General features: G+C 39.2%; 1 long non-coding RNA gene across 1 annotated transcript; it reads left to right on the plus strand.

The window, feature by feature from the left end:
* The first annotated feature begins 1,977 nt into the window (after positions 1-1,977).
* On the plus strand, positions 1,978-5,358 carry LOC113615426 (uncharacterized). The gene is made up of 3 exons (XR_003430998.1): positions 1,978-2,448; positions 4,498-4,591; positions 5,348-5,358. It is a non-coding gene; the product is annotated as an uncharacterized LOC113615426 (long non-coding RNA).
* The last annotated feature ends 5,636 nt before the right edge of the window (positions 5,359-10,994 follow it).

Genomic DNA, 10,994 nt, shown 5'->3' on the forward strand with positions numbered 1-10,994 from the left:
CAGTCATAGTTGGCATCAGGCAGCCTGGTAATTGGGTCCATTTGTCTCTGGTTTATCGGCCTGTGACCTTCTTTCTGAAATGCAAAAGCTACAGTGGGTGATTGTTACAAGAGAGACCAGGTGCTTTGTGACCGCCTGGAGGGGTGGGTTAGGGAGGGTGGGAGGGAGGGAGACGCAAGAGGGAAGAGATATGGGAACATATGTTTATGTATAACTGATTCACTTTGTTATAAAGCAGAAACTAACACACCATTGTAAAGCAATTATACCCCAATAAAGATGTTAAAAAAAAAAAAAAAAGAGAGAGACCAGGGAATGTAAACACCAGGACCAGGATGTAATTTACATAAAGTTAGGGAGTGGTAGGCACAGGATGTAATTTACATAGTGTCAGGGAGTGGTAGGTTAAGCTTTGTGAAGTACAAATGTAGTTACAGACACTACAGATTAGTAACACTGAAAATAAAACAAGGAGTGATTAACTTTTTCAGGCCAGGTTATGTTTCTTCTCTAGCCTGTTCACTGTTCCCTTTATTTCCCTTGTTCTCAGGAGAGGGGGGAAAAGAAACCTCACTTCCATTTCTATTGCAACAAGGCATCTACAAAGTTCATCCTCCAGAGGACGGAGGACTTGGATGTGGCTGGGAGACCAGGCAAGTCTCCATGAAGGAGATGGCATTGAGCTGGATGATGAAAGTCATGGGTGTTGGGTGGGGGGTGGACAAGAAGGGTCCTCCTCAGACTTGCATAGTATTGACTTTGATCCTCCCCCTCCAGTCCTGGATAGAACTGTCATATCCCCATTTAGCCCCCTAGGGATGTAATCTAGGCTTGGTCAGTGTACCCACCTTCACTCAGGCCAATCTGAAGGCCCCAACCTTTTGGTCACTCACTCACATGGGTATCCCTTTGACCCACATCCAGCTGCGTGTAGCTGAGGAATCCAGCCCTGGGAATTGTGAAACATCTGGATAATCTGCTCCATGGCTGCCCTCAAGTAACATGTAGCCTGGAGGCTTTAATTGAGTAGGCGTAAAAGGCTTCTTCCTTCCCAGCCCCACAGACCTCCAGACTCCAGGATAAGTTGTCCACATGTCTTCCTCTAGGGTGAGGCTACATCTGGGTGGGTATACGTGTGGATATCTCTTACTCAGAGGCTGCTAAGGCAGCCCCATTTCCTCCTCTTTTTTTTTCTCCTAGGGAGTAGATACTCCAGGTAGGAGAGGTCTGGGGCAGGGAGAAGGGAAGGGAAATGGATCCCTTTGAAAGACCCCAAATGATCTAACGTGGGAGAAAGCCACAGAAGCTAGAGGGCCAGAGAAGTAGAGAAGGTATATGCAGGCTTAGGAAATTCAGGGCAAAATAAGACCAAGTGAAGAAAGGGTAGAGACTCGGACCTCCTTTACACTTGACTATGGTGGACATTGGCCTGGGAAAAGTGGACTATCAGCTCAACTAGGTTACAGTTTTTGTTTTTCTTATTTAAGAAAAAAAATAAGTTATTATGGTTATTGATGAGTGGGACCCCTGGGAGTTCCCACCACGATTTGCTCCCCTTTCAAATCCATTTTCCCCTCCTGGGGTGGATTTTAGCAGGTTGTAAATGCTAGGTTCCCATGACAGCTCCAGCTCATGGAGAAGAGAAACAAACACTCAGGGCACCTGGGTCCCTGATCTAACCGAATGTTCTTTTTCCTTCCAGCTTCCACGGGCTAGCCAGGCAATGTCACAGCAGAAGCAGCAATCTCAGGAGACTCCAAGTGCTCTCAGATGCCCCCCTCCCCAAGGCCCAAATCCTTCCCTGTTCTCCTGCTCCGTTCCTTGCACTCCCTGTACAGGAGGCTGTAGTTCTGTTTCCCAAAGGGCCTGGGATCAGAGCCCGGCTGGCTCTTGGAGGGCTCCCCGGAAGCCCCACGGCCTCAGGGGTGGCACAACCTACCACATCAAAGAGGAGAAGTGTTAAGGAGTATTAAGGTGACTGGCCCAGAAAAGGGGACACGAGGACAGCTGCTCTTGCCCCACCCGGGTCTCCGGCACTCATTCGCTGGAAGCTCAGGCCCCTCCCTCTCATTTGGGCTGGGAAACACCTCCTGGCGCCCCTGCACTTAGGAGGCCAGAACTCTGCTAAGCTGTACTTCCACATCTGTCCTCCACCCACCCCTTCAGCTCAGCACCAACACAGCTGCTTTGGAGGTGCGGCTGCTGTGAACACTTGAGGTTTCTGCTCAGATGTGCTGAGACTTTTGCAGGTGGAGGCTGCCCCTCCTTCTTTCCTCCTAAGAGAGCTGAGGATGTTTTAAAGAGACAGGTGGTTTGAGACTTACGTCTGAGTTCTCAGCATCCTCACATCCATTGACCTGTGTCATCCCCCGATCCTAGCACTGAAGGCATCAATGTAATAAACATATGCTGAAAACCTACTGTGTACCAGGCTCTGTGTTCACAGATGTAAGTTGGAGATTTGTTTCTGCTCTAGAAAAGCTTACAGTCTAGTGGGAGAAGCAATGTACACTCCAGACTGAAATATGTAGACTAATAAATATAATTTTAAGCTGATGGACATACTTATTTTTTTCTTACTTTGCATCTAAAAGAACTTAAAGGGGGGAAAAAAAAGTAAGAAAGGTCAAGGACAGCAGGGAGAGACTCATCCTGATGGTGTAGGTCAAAGGTGGCTTCCTGGGCTTTGGAAGGAGAAATTCAAAACAGAGAGAGCACACCACTTGTGGGAGAGAAGAATAGGCTCCCCGGGGTAGGGTTGGAAGCATTTAAACAGGGCCTTTAAGGATAAGCAGACTTTGGTACTGGGGCTGGGATGAGTAGGGAGGATCTTGCAGGTGGAAGATACAGCACAATGGAATGCAAGGCAAATGGGGTACTTGTCAATGACATGGATTTCAATTGGGCTGGATTGCCAGGTGTAGGATGATAATGTGGGACAGTTCATAACTCCAATTCCTTATGAAAACTCAAACCAACTGAATTTGCTGAACTTAAGGTTTAAAACTCCAGCTACCAAAAGATTATACCCAAGCTCAGAGTCTATCAGTCTGGGATTGGGGGGACCTGAGGTAAAGAAAGTATAGAGGCCTGGAGAGGTTTGAGGTTCAATTATGTTGCCTATCAGTATAAGTTTCGTGTGAAAATTTTAGCTGATTCTTATTTTCTGGGGGACACTGAAGTATTTTTTTTAACCAAGTACCCAACCCAGTAGACTGTATTGCCCAGGCTCAGAGCAGAATATCAGCCTGTCTATCATTTCCAATACACAGGATGCTTATTTCCATAGTTTAGTCATCCCCCCTATTGCTAGGACCTGATTTTGCCTCTGTTGTGAAATATTTATACCTAGTCATATAGATATAGTATAATTATATATAATTATAATTTTAAACGTATAATTTTTTCTCATTAAACAAATGATACATACTTGTGTGTATGCAAGATATGTTAATGTAGATAAGCATAAGGAAGATGATCAAGACCAACCAAAAATCTTATCACCTAAAAATAACTACTGCTAATAATTTCATGGATCTATTTCCAAACTTTAAAACAATCACAAAATAAGATCATTTCAGAATATTGTATAACCTGCTGTTTTACTTAACAATGTAATTGTCAATGCTCTTCCATGCAAAAAAATATTGATCAACATTATTATACTCTATTGGATGAATACGCCATAAATTTATGTAACTAGTTCTCTGATATCTGGCACTAAAATTGTTTCCACTATTTTGCTGTTTAAACAACAGTAAATATATATATATATATGTATGTATAAAATAATTTAGAATTGGAATTCTATTTTTAAAAATTTTTTATTGAAGTATAGTTGGTTTACAATGTTGTGTTAGTTTCAGGTCTACAGCAGAGTGATTCAGTTATATACATATATATTATATCCTTTTTCATATTCTTTTAAATTATGGCTTATTACAGGATATTGAATATAGTTCCCTTGGCTATACAGTAAGACCTTGTTTGTTTTACATATAGTAGTTTGTATCTGCTAATCCTAAACTCCTAATTTATCCCTTCCCCACCCCCTTTCCCCTTTGGTAAACATAAGTTTGTTTTCTATGTCTGTGAGTCTGTTTCTGTTTTGTAAATAAGTTCATTTGTATCATATTTTAGATTCCACATATAAGTGATATCATATGGTATTTGTCTTTCTCCTTCTGACTTACTTCACTTAGTATAATGATCTCCAGCTCCATCCATGTGCTGCAAATTACATTATTTCATTCTTTTAATATGGCTGAGCAATATTTCATTGCATATATATACTACATCTTTTTTATCAACTCATCTGTCAGTGGACATTTAGGTTGCTTCCATGTTTTAGCTATTGTAAATAGTGCTGCTACGAACATTGGGGTGCATGTATCTGTTCGAATTAGAGTTTTCTCTGGATATATGCCTAGGAATGAAATTGTTGGAATTCTAGAATTGCCAAAGATTATAAAGTTTTTTTATTTTATTTTTTTTCAGACCCTCCAGGAAAATTGCATCTTGGTAGCAATTACAATGCCTCCATTTAAGAAAATCATTTTTGGGAAAAGGATGCCTTTTTTCAAGAGCAAGAGTGAGTACTATGTTAAAAAAAATTACCCTAGCTGCAGAAAAAGAATCCCTCTTGTGAGAAGAAATACTTTCTGAGAAACTTGACAAGTATCTATCTATTTTACTGTCATGAAATTCATACTTTTAAAAAAATGTTTAGATGCTTTCTCCCTTTGAAGGAAAAAGGATGCTTTATATTGTATAAAGCAATGTCTTAGGAATTTTGATATACCATTGCTTAAGCTTCCATATTTAGTTGATAGGTTTTTAAATATTTTTGATTTTAGATATTCAGTTATGTCCATGTGAGAGATTTCTGGAAATGAAACCTCTTTTTTCCCTAAGAAAAAAGCAAAATATAAACGTTTGGTTGATTGTGCAAAGCTTAATGTGAAAGAATATTTTTTTTTCTATTTTTAATTTCTGCTCTTTATTGAAAACAGATATTCACCAAGTCAAAACAAAAAAAAATTAAGTTTTGACAGAAACAAATTTTCTTTGACAAGAGTACTAGTTAATTCCCTCCACTAATTGTTCAACTTACATAGTGTTGCATTGACACACTGTTCAGTCTGTATCAAATTGACTTCAAAATTACATTGAAAATAAACTGGTAATTTGATCATTGTTTTTCTTCATTAAGGTCTTCATTTGGCATCTTCACATTTTCTAAATATGTCTCTACATCAGAAATGTCAATATTATAAATGTCTTTTTTGTGTTGCATTAGTATGGCTTTATTTTAATATCGTACACACAGTATACCTTTGTTTTATAGTAACAAATAACAAAAAACAAAGACTTCACATTTTGTGCAAAATGTGCTATATATGAAATCTTGGGCCAGCAAAAATAGGTAAGTGGTATCATCATTTTTCTTTAGAATGTATCTAACTTTACACTCTTAATGCATATTAAATATTTACACATTTTAAATATTTTCTACTTAGAAAAATTTTATGTTGACAGAGCATTGACATTTAATATGCCCTTTTATCTAATTTAAAAAAAATGTTAAATGCAGTATTGTATGGACTAAATAAAGAACATGTAAATAAAAAAAAAAAAGAGAATGAAAGAAAGCAAGTTGCTAGATATTTTAAAGAGCTCCCCAAGGACTTTGAAAGGTCCCTGAGTGAAGGTTTCACAGCATTGTGTACCCTCTTCACCAGTCTGGATTCCAGTCTTACAACAAGGGAGTTCTTGCAGGGGAACTGAGTTTGAGCTCAGTGATCTAATGCCAGGACAGCCCCTGCCTCAGAATGCCCAGCTCTCCCTGGGTCTCCAGTCAGGACAGACGTGCCTCTCGTTTGCCTGGCTCTGTGATCAACCTCTAGTGAGGCTGGCCTAGCCCACTCCCTAGGTCTAATGTGCTTTCAGCAGCTCTTAGTTTACGACGTCTGCAGACCAGATTTTATATTACTAGATCCTATACACTTCATGACATAGCACAAATAGTAATAAAAAATCATTGTTTTTATTGATCTCTGTAAAGTTGTTACAAATAAAATATTAAAACAAAATCATCCTGAGGTGAAAGAAAGTATGTGGTGCTAATTTCCACTCTTATTTAGTGGAAGGCAAGAAATACTGCCTAAACGTGGCAGGTGAAGAAATAGAATTTTAGTTATAGTATTTAAAGTTATAGAGGTAGCCAATAGTAGTATGAAAAATAAAACCATGTCTAAATAAGGAGGAGGAGGGGAAGGGACAATGAACATGAACTTCATTCACTGTGTTTCATTGAGGGAAGTAAATAGGTCTGAAAGGAGGCAAAGAAATAAAGGTATAAGCAGGTTGTTTACAGTGACACATTTTTTCATATTACAACCTATTGAATCACTTGATTTTTAATTTTCATTTCTATATATTACTTTTTCTAAAAATCAATCAAATCACATCCTAGTTTTACATTCCTGTATGAGTCCTAGGCCAAACTGTCCTTAACAGAGTGAGTGTTAAGTTCAGACCCCTGTCAGGTGGAACCCATTTCAAATCTGATAATTCTGTGATTTTACTCAAGTTTCTGTGCTTTTCTATGGCTCAGTTTCCTCATTTAGAAATAAAGTAAAATAAGAGTATCTGTTTCATGGGACTGTGGAGGGGATTATATATGATATTGTAGGTAACACGTTTTGACACACATGTTAGTTGTAATTTACATTTGGGGTGTACTCTATGTTTTAATAGGCTTTTTTATTTAACATAGTTTTAGATTTACAGGAAAGTTGCAAAGATAGTACAGAGAATTTCCCACGTCCCCTGTAACAGTTTCCCCTGTTGTTGAGATCTTACACTAGTATGGTACATTAATTACAATTAAAGAATAAATATTGATACATTATTATTAACTAAAGTCCATACCCATATTTTATTCAGATTTCTTTAATTTTTAACTCGTGTCTCTTTTGTGGTCCTGGATCCCATCCAGGACACCATATTACATTCTGTTGTCTTGTCTCCTTAGGCTCCTCTTGACTGTGACAGTTTCTTAAACTCTCCTTATTTTGGATGACTTTGACAATTTTGATGAGTACTGGTCCGGCATTTCGTAGAACGTCTCTCAGTTGGGATTTGTGTGGTGTTTTTCTCATGATTAGAATGAGATTATGGCTTTGAGGGAGGAGGATCACAGGGGTAAAATGCCATTCTCATCATATCATATTACATATCATATCAACATATCAACGGTACATACTATCGACATGACGTCGCTGTTGATACCGACCTTGATCACCTGGATGAGGTAGTGTTTGTCAGGTTTCCAAACTGTAAGTTTACTCTTTTTCCTTTCATTTCTGTACTCCTCTCTGGAAGGAAGTCACTATATGCAAGCCCATTCAAAGGGGTAGGAAGTTATGCTCCATCTCCTTGAGCGGGCAGTAGCTACACAAATTATTTGGAATTTTTCTGTAGGAAGATTTATCTGTTTCTCTCTGTTTCTCTCTCTCTCTTTCTCTTTATTTAAATTTATTCAATCATTTATTTATATCAGTAGGAACTCATAGATATTGGGTATCTATTTATTTTATACTTTGGGTTCTAATCCAATGCCAATTTATTTATTTTTTTGTTCATATTATTCCAGCTTTGAGAGCTCTTTCAATGAGCTCCAGTGTCCCTTTGGCTTAACCCCATTTGGATTCTTTTTTAAGCACTTCCTTGTTTTATGGCATTATAAGATGATCCAGGTTCATTTTGCATATTCTCTGCCCCAGTCCTAGATTCAGCTATTTGTCTTGTGAGCCCTGCTTTGTTTTATTAGGAAATTACATTATAAACCAAGATCTGGGTGTTGGTTGTGTTCACTGCTACTGGGGTGTCATTGCTTCTTGGCCTTCCCAGTGGATGGAGCTTTGAAATATACATGTGCATACTAACCAGTGTATAGGCACAGGTCTGCAATTCTTTCAATAGTTATCCATTGGTATCTATATTCAGCTGAAAATGAATTCATACTGATGACTTCAACTCTAATTCAGTATCTCATGGTTTATCCTAGCCTCTTTCTTTGTTCCTCTGTAATCGTCCACTCCAACAATGAGAAATTAGCTCCCACCATTTGCCACACATTCACTTATTTGTTCATTCCCAGTATGCAGGAATGGTATCCTCTGTTTTGAAAACAAAGTTATGAAAGCCCAGAAGTAATTTCATGCTGTGCAAGCAACGTTTTTTCTTGCCTCTGGAGGCTATATAGACTATTGATTAAAGAGGAAAGAATGGTGAGCCAGGGTGCTTGAAGCTGGGTAAAGACGGGTCAGGATAGAGACCAGGCATCCTGAAGACCAAGGGACTAAACTGAAATGGACTGTCACTCCATGGGAGCTCTTTCAGCGAGCTCCAGTGTCCCTTTGGCTTAACCCCATTTGGATTCTTTTTTAAGCACTTCCTTGTTTTATGGTATTATAAGATGATCCAGGTTCATTTTGCATATTCTCTGCCCCAGACCTAGATTCCACTCCCCAGAAATCATCTGCTAAACATAGACTCTGCTCAGCTTCCTCCTCCCGCCATCCCGTCTTAGCAGACTCACTTCCCAGGAGCAAGCTCATCACATGGCTTGGGCATAAAGCATGAGATCACAGACACCTTGTGTGGGACTATAGGCATGAGAAAGCCTCATTCCATACCCAGGCACGGGTTAGGACCAGTTTGGATTCTCTCGATGAATCAGGGTAGGAGAGGACATAGCATCTCTGTCATAAAACTACATGTAGGAGATCAGAAAACAGTAGGGGACAGCCTATAGGTAGATCAAAGAACACAAGTATTAAATTTGTGACCTAAATATTTACTATACCTCAGACTAATGATTAGTTCTGAACTTTCTGGTAGATAAAATCTAAAGAGACAAATTATCTGATATATATAGTCTTCAAGAGAAGGCTTGCCCTTCCTAACAATGGATACTAAAAGAAATTGTTTGCAATGATCAGGGATACACTTAAAAACATTATTAGAACAAAATTACAGATGGAGGACAACCACTATTGTTTTACCTCCCATTGAGAAAAGCAAGTCACATTAAACAAATTCCTGCTTATTAACATGGCAGAGAGGGTCAACTGAGAGTATAAGGAAGCTTGAAAACAGAAGGTCTCACAGGTCTAGTCATAGCTTTGTTCACAAAGGATGTAACTCACCCATCTGTGAAACATGGATAATAAAAGTACCTCCATTCTTCATTCTGGTCTGAAATGATGCTCAAATAAGATAAAGGGGTCTAAATAAACCTATCTTACTGCTCTGTTAACCACCTGCTCAGGCTTCTTCTAACACCTAAAAAGAACAGAACCTAAGTCCCAGACTGCTCTCTCTCTCTCCAGATGCTCTGTCAATTCTCTCAAGTCCCTGAATTCTGACGGATCCCTCCTCCTCCCTTGAGCTTTAGTATGCCCTCTCGACATGGACCTGTGATGTCTCCATTCTTCTCCTTCTGATTGAAGTCCCAGAAGTTCTACCCTTATCTCTGACAGGTTCTCTCTGTCCTGCTTTGATTGCCAGTGGAGTAGAGAGATTGACATACTCTCTGAACCCCATACAAACTCAGTCCCTGCCTGGATCGAACACTAGCTCTACTCATTTTTCTAGTGCCTAGTTAATAAGTTTGCTCTCAGACCCTACAGGCAAATGATTTTTAGGGAACTTTCCTCATTATAGCTTTATATAATAGCTCTGATATATGAGAGCCATTTTTCAAATATATGACTCCAATTAACCCTGAATTTTTGCCTGATCCATCCCAATGTCCATTGTCACAGCTTGCAGCCTCAACCTATGCATGACTCATGGGGATATTTGGAGTAGATGGTGGTGGACATGTTGGGGGTGGGAGGTGGGAAGAGTGTCGTGAAACCAGCTTTTCCCAGTCACTGACATGTTCTCATGATATTCATTGTTATTTATAAATCTTTAGAGAAATAAAAATATAGGCCCTGAGCACTGAGTGACACTGAACTAGCCAAATAGTAATATAATAATACCAACAACAACACAAAAAGAAACAGCAACAATCTGTATTTATAGAGCACCTACTATGTACAACCTGACTTCTAATGACTGTATGCATATTATTTATGTAATCATCACAACAGCTCTATGAAGTAGATGTAATTTTTATCACCATTTTACAGATGAGTAGTCATAGTACAGAGAAGACAAGTGACAAGCCTAATGTTGTACAAATAATAAGTGATGGAACCTGGATTTGAAGCTGGGTGATCCGAGTGCAGATACTAGACATTTAACCCCTATGCTGTGCTCCCAAGAGGATCGTGCTCCCCCTCTGCCCACGCCAAACATAAACACTGGGTGAAGTCAATTGACCTTAAGTGTCATCATAATTCTGCCTCTGTTTTAACTCTGTGAAATGACTTATCTGATCCTTCAACTCTCATGTGTGAAATGAAACCATATAACCAAGCCAAACAACACATTTTATTTGCAGTTAATTCACTCATTCAACAAATAAATAAGTACTGACTCTATGTCAAGAACGGTTTTCGAGGTATTGCCATTATTTCTTTATTATCTGATCTCATGCATTTATTAGATAAAATTTTCTAACAAAAATAACAGAAAGGAAATGGCCTACTTTGTGAGGTAATGAGTTCTCCAAATAAAAGCATTTCATTTCAGGCCGGAAAACATTAGGCATATGGGAGAGGGGATATAAGCACCTGACTAGGTGTTTGCTAAGACCCCTCCAAGGCGGAATGAGTTTGTGGGTTGACAGTGCTCCTTACATCTTTTAACTGCCTGTGAAGATCCCTGGAGGAGCTTGGAGGAAGGGATTAAGAGGCTGAGGAAACACTGCTGCCCGAAGGTTCTAGGGCTGACTTTCATTCTATGGTACTACCATACATACATACTACACTTTAGGACGGTATTTCCCAAACTAGCAGAATCACCCAGAGCATATT

Source organism: Aethalodelphis obliquidens, unplaced genomic scaffold, assembly GCF_003676395.1.
Source record: "Aethalodelphis obliquidens isolate GAN/ISIS:26980383/991018 unplaced genomic scaffold, ASM367639v1 scaffold116, whole genome shotgun sequence".
In the NCBI taxonomy this organism is placed as follows: domain Eukaryota; kingdom Metazoa; phylum Chordata; class Mammalia; order Artiodactyla; family Delphinidae; genus Aethalodelphis; species Aethalodelphis obliquidens.